Consider the following 6,997-nt stretch of genomic DNA (forward strand, 5'->3'; position numbering starts at 1 on the left):
GTATCTCTCTCTCAATAAATCGTTAGCTTCCGTCGGACACCTGCCGGGAGGTCCCTTGCCCTGTACCCGCTAGGGACCCTCAAACCCCTCGCCGAGGTTCGGGCGTACACTTAAAAATGGATTAGCTACGCCACTGCTCCGTCGTGTGGAACTGCTTGAAGTGGTATGCACTTGATAATTTTTAGGCACTGGCTACGATTACCCACAAAAAGTAACAATAAGAAATAATATTGAGACTATAATTGCCGAAATTATGGAATGTGTCTCCGGATAGGAACGGTCAACCTGATTTCATACGGAAACTGCAGGTAACAATACCATCACTTTTTAGTGTTACCTGCAAAATTCTACATTTGCAAATTATTTCTTTTTTTTATGGGGGGGGGGGGGGGTGTTTGTAGCATCGGGCTTTTTTGTACTGTCTTCGTATGGTATAGGGTCCGTTCGCTCCTGATACACGTTCGAACCCTACACGTTCGCACACCAAACGTTCGCCCCCTGAGTTCGTTCGCACCCTATTTTTTTTAGATCAGAGCCTGTCTGAATATAATTAACGGATAACAATAACTGCAGATAACAATAAAAACAAGAGGCTCTCAAGAGCCTGTGTCGCTCACCTGATTCTACTTTGGTTTTGGAAATCATGTAAAAATTGATTAAAATCATAACAGATACCCTAATAATGATTGAGGGCAAATTAAGTTTAATATTGGCCCCGTAATTTTATCAAAATCAGAACTTGAATTACCAATAAATTCATTGAAATTGCAGAAAATGACTTTATAAGGACATTACTCCAACAAGATGTTAATTGACAATTATGCTCATGTTGACTTATGTGTAGATCTTCTTTTCTTGATATTTTTGTAGTTTACAGTATATCTCAATCTATAAAGATACATGAATTTAGGTCTTCATCAGCACTTCATAAGGAACAATTATGCCATGTTTGGTTTCATTCCATTCAGTTCTCCTCTAAAATAAGGATTTGAATGTATTTCCCATAGGGTCTTATGTTAAACTAAGTCCCCTGCTGGCGGCCATCTTGGATGATGGTTCTGCTACAAAGTAACATGCAACACTTGGTCAGCACCTCATAAGGAACTATAGGAACATACACATTCATGCCATGTTTGTTTTCATTCTATTATGTGGTTCTCTAGAAGAAAACATTTGTATGTACTTCCCATGGGTCCTATGTTAAACTTACTCCCCCTGCTGGCAGCCATCTTGGATGACTAATCAGCTACAAAGTAACAACACTTGGTCAGAACCTCAAAATTCATACCATGTTTGGTTTCAATCAAGTAAGCGGTTTTCTAGAAGAAGACATTTGTATATATTTCCCATAGGGTCCTTTGTTAAACTAAGTCCCCTGCTGGCGGCCATCTTGGATGATTGGTCGCCTACAAACTTACATCACTTGGTCAGCACCTCATAAGGAACATTCATGCCATGTTTGGTTTCATTCCATTAAGGTGTTCTCTAAAAGAAGACATTTGTATGCATTGTCCATAGGGTCCTATGTTAAACGAAGTCCCCTGCTGGCGGACATCTTGGATGATTGATCGCCTACAAAGTTACAACACTTGGTCAGCACCTCATAAGGAACATTCATGCCATGTTTGGTTTCATTCCATTCAGGGGTTCTCTAAAAGAAGACATTTGTATGCATTGTCCATAGGGTTCTATGTTAAACGAAGTCCCCTGCTGGCGGCCATCTTGGATGATTGATCACCTACAAAGTTACAACACTTGGTCAGCACCTCATAAGGAACATTCATGCCATGTTTGGTTTCAAACAAGTAAGCGGTTTTCTAGAAGAAGACATTTGTATATATTTCCCATAGGGTCCTTTGTTAAACTAAGTCCCCTGCTGGCGGCCATCTTGGATGATTGATCGCCTACAAAGTTACAACACTTGGTCAGCACCTCATAAGGAACATTCATGCCATGTTTGGTTTCATTCCATTCAGGGGTTCTCTAAAAGGACATTTGTATGTATTGTCCATTGCATGGGTCCTATGTTAAACGAAGTCCCCTGCCGGCGGCCATCTTGGATGATATGGATGATCGACTACAAAGTTACAACACTTGGTCAGCACCTCATAAGGAACATTCATGCCATGTTTGGTTTCATTCCATTCAGGGGTTCTCTAAAAGAAGACATTTGTATGCATTGTCCATAGGGTCCTATGTTAAACGAAGTCCCCTGCTGGTGGCCATTTTGGATGATTGATCGCCTACAAAGTTACAACACTTGGTCAGCACCTCATAAGGAACATTCATGCCATGTTTGGTTTCATTCCATTCAGGGGTTCTCTAAAATAAGACATTTGTATGTATTGTCCATAGGGTCCTATGTTAAACGAAGTCCCCTGCTGGCGGCCATCTTGGATGATTGATCGCCTACAAAGTAACAACACTTGGTCAGCACCTCATAAGGAACATTCATGCCATGTTTTATTTCATTCCATTTAGTTGTTTTCTAAAAGAAGACATTTGTATGTATTTTCCATAGAGTCCTATGTTAAACTAAGTCCCTCTCTGGCGGCCATCTTAAATGATGGATCGGCTTCAAAGTAACAACACTTAGTCAACAACTCATAAGAAACATTCATGCCATGTTTGGTTTCATTCCATTCAGTGGTTCTCTAAAATAAGACATTTGTATGTATTGTCCATAGGGTCCAATGTTAAACGAAGTCCACCGCTAGCGGCCATCTTGGATAATTGATCGCCTACAAAGTAACAACACTTGGTCAGCACCTCATAAGGAACATTCATGCCATGTTTGATTTCATTCCAATCAGTGCTCCTCTAAAAGAAGACAGTTGTTTGTATTTCCCATAGGGTCCTATGTTAAACTAAGTCCCTCTCTGGCGGCCATCTTGGATGATGGATCGGCTTCAAAGTAACAACACTTGGTCAACACCTCATAAGGAACATTCATGCATGTTTGGTTTCATTCCATTCAGTGGTTCTCTAAAAGAAGACATTTGTATGTATTTCCCATAGGGTCCTATGTAAAATTAGGTCCCTCTCTGGTGGCCATCTTGGATGATGGATCGGCTACAAAGTAAAAAAAATTTGGTCAGCACCTCATAAGGAACATTCGTGCCATGTTTGGTTTTATTTCATTAAGTGGTTCTCAAAAATAAGACATTTGTATGTAATGTCCATAGGGTCCTATGTTAAACGAAGTCCCCCGCTGGCGGCCATCTTGGATGATGGATCGGTTACAAAGTAACAATAATTGGTCAGCACCTCATAAGGAACAGTCATGTCATGTTTGGTTTCATTCCATTCAGTAGTTCTCTAGAAGAAGTTCAAAATGTAAAAAGTTCACGACGACGACGACGGACGGCGACGGTCGACAGACGCCAAGTGATGAGAAAAGCTCACTTGGCCCTTCGGGCCAGGTGAACTGAAAATGAAATTACCATGATTACTGTTACCTGCAATTTACGTATGCAGTTGGGTCCCTGTCCGGAAAAACATTTCAGCAGTTAGTTTCGGAAGTAAAAATTATTATTTCTTATATTTACGTTTTTCAGTTAATCGTAGCCATTGCCAATTTTTTATATTGCCGGCGGGCCCACTGTTTTGATGGACTTTTGACTGCGGCTAAATGTATATATTGCGTTTCGGTTGATTCAAATTGGTTTTTTTTAAATACATGTTTGACTTCAAGATGAATCTGTTGAAAATTATAATGTTATAATTTGGGTTTATTTCATCATACTTTAACTTATACTAATTAGATTACATTAGCGAACAAAGCGCTGTTTCTTTGCTTTTTGTGTGTTTTTGCTGTGCATGTACTGATTATGTGTCATGGATGGATACCTCATATCCTTTTTTTTCTATTAAACGCCAGAATGATAAAAACTATGTTACTTCACTTAATAAAAATCATTAACTAAGGTTATCAAAAACATATGAATCCTTGCATAAAAGTCGATTAGCAAGTATCGACTGATTGTAAAAAGTGAGTATCGAGTAACAAAATTTAAGTATCAAGGTGTCAAAAATGAATATCGAGTACCAAAAAGTGAGTATCGAGTTGATAAAAAGATCCTGTCGAATAACAAATAATAGTTATCGAGGTGTCAAAGGTGAATATCGAGGACAAAAAAGTGAGTATAGAGTTGTAAAAGATAAGTATCGAGTGGCAAAAAAGTTATTATCGTATTGTAAAGAGCGAGTATTAAATTCTAAAAAGTGAGTATCGAGTTGTAAAAAGTAAGTATCGAGTTGTAAAAATTAAGTTTTGAGTAACAAAAGTAAGAATCCAAAATGTGTTGCAATAAATATGTTTGTTTTAACGAACGATTACCAATAATTTTATATGCCAGAATTTAAGAGCTATGTTACTTGTAAAATTCACTTTATAAAATATATTTATATTAAGGTCCTAAGGTTATCAAAAACATTTCTTCTTCTCTCTAGAATCCTTGCATAAAAGTCGAGTAGCAAGTATCGAAATGTAAAAAGTAGTATAAACTAGCAACAAGTGAGTTTCAAACGGCAAATAGTGAGTAAAGAGTTGTAAAACGTAACTATCGAGTAGCAAAAAATAAGTATCGTAGTTTAAAAAGTAATATCCGAGTACCATAAAGTGAATATCGTATTGTAAAGATCGAGTATTAAATTCTAAAAAGTAAGTATCGAGTTCTAAAAAGTAAGTATCTAGTAACAAAAGTAAGAATTCAAAATGTGTTGCAGTAAATATATTTGTTTTAGCGAACGATTATCCAAATTAGTATTTGAATTTCGAGTAACAAAGAAAGAAAGCTTTTTTTGCTGAGTCTGTACTTTTTACATCGTAGACATGCATGGTTGATTCTGTCGCATTGTTTGATTCATACCCTTGATCACCATACACATGAGTCAACTGGAACAGATTTTCTCGACCTCCTTGGGAATATGAAGGAAGACCACGAAACGTTCACACAATTAAAAAAAATGAAATTGAAAAAAGGGGTTCCAATCGCCGGAACAACCCCTGGATCGGCCAATGAGCCCTAACATCAGGTCCGGTGTTTCGATCGTGTGTATGGAAAAAATATCCCAGAGTCCGGCTTCATCGGTAGTCGCCTCATAAGTAGTAATGTGTTTGAGGTTTATTTATGTTTATAACATCATGTTGATTGTATTATTGTATTATTATGCCATACACCGGTTGTCAGTTGTAAATCCCAGTATAAATGTTAGTATTGCATTTTTGTTTTTATATATCAATTATTTTTCAGGTTTATAGACAGTAGTTCTTGTAAATTCCTGGTTTTTTATGAGCAATTATCGGTTTCCTCTGAAACAGATCGTTGCAGTCAGCGTTTTGTGAACTTAAACCCCAGTGTTTTGTTAGTTTTGATTTGAGTTTTTGTAAGGAAGGATTATATTCGTCACCAGCTAGCTAAAGGTTGTTCCCGTTGTTTATGTTGCGGATTTAGTAAGTCAATCCTGTTGGTACGTTTAGTACTTTCAAAAACTTCGTCTATTTCGTCTTCTTTGTAACCTATTTTCAAGAGACGTTTAATCAATGTTGGCCCTATTGGTTGTTGGGGCGAAAAAAATAACAAGTTCTTTAGACACAATAAGGATTGATCATGTAAAGTTTGAAACTTTGAAGCCAAAAAATAATCAACAAGACAAGATCTACAAATAAGTCAATTATTGCCAAAATTGTCAGTTGACTGCGTATAGTTGTTGTACTTAAATGACAATTTGTACCAATTTTGTGTTTTTTGCCTATTATCTTGAAAACTATATCAGATAGATAGAAAAAAACATCATAAATGATCAGCAAGACAATAACTGCAAATGGGATAGCACGGATGCAAATGTCAGTTGTCTTCTGATCGCAGATATTGCCCTTAATTGACATTTTTATCCTTTTTTGTGTATTGGTAAAAACTATAGAAGTGTAGAGAAAAGCTCTATACAGAAAAATGTACAGCAATACAAGATCACCAAAAAGAGATTTTAGTCATGAATTATATTCAAGTCTATAATGTTGGAAAGTGTCCATTGTTGAAGATGCACTTTAGAACTTCTATTTTCTCATATATATTTTTCTGTATTTTTTTCTTACATATCAGTAACGTTTTAGTTGATTTAAATAATAAGTTTTGTTTCAGCATAATTGTTTAATTTGATAATTTTCTGTTCGTAAATGAGGGTCGTAATAGGGGTACCTTCATGACGAATAACGGTAAAAAAATCTTGCCAAATGACGTTAACGGTAATTTTTGGTGCATGACGATAAAATGTACCTTTTCTTTATGACGATAAAAACAAATCAACTAATTTTGACGAATCCGATGTTAAATTCTTTCCTAAAATAACGGTAACGGTTAATTATTTCATACCTCTGACGAATCACGATAAAAATATTTTGACGAATCACGATAACATTTTGACCAATTTGACGCTAACGGTAGCCGAAAATGACCGTTTGACGCCTAACGGTAAATGATATTCCTAACCTCATAAATGTGCTATAGCGGTCGAGTATAACGAAACTTTCAGGATATACAATTAATTCAACCAATCTATTGTTTCTTATGATTCCAATCTAGACGAATATCTACATAATATACAGTTTACAATTCAAATCACATATAAAAATGTTGGAGAAACTCGGAGACATATATACACAGAGACATGTATACTAAATATATATAGTCTCTGGAAAAACTATATAGGCTATCGGCACATAACTTCCAAAAGAGAATCGTACTTAAAACAACAAAATACGACGGATTTCATTACATTCCGTAATGCAACAGTGTCAAATACTGTGCAAATAAAAACCACGCCGTAACAGTGTCCAATACTGTGCGGACAAAAACCATGCAACAGTGTCCAATGCTGTGCGGACAAAAAACACGCAACAGTGTCCAATACTGTGCGGAAAAAAAACACGCAACAGTGTCCACTGCTGTGCGGACAAAAACCACGCAACAGTGTCCAATACTGTGCGGACAAAAAA

This window comes from Mytilus californianus, unplaced genomic scaffold (assembly GCF_021869535.1).
Source record: "Mytilus californianus isolate M0D057914Y unplaced genomic scaffold, xbMytCali1.0.p SCAF_3, whole genome shotgun sequence".
Taxonomy (NCBI): domain Eukaryota; kingdom Metazoa; phylum Mollusca; class Bivalvia; order Mytilida; family Mytilidae; genus Mytilus; species Mytilus californianus.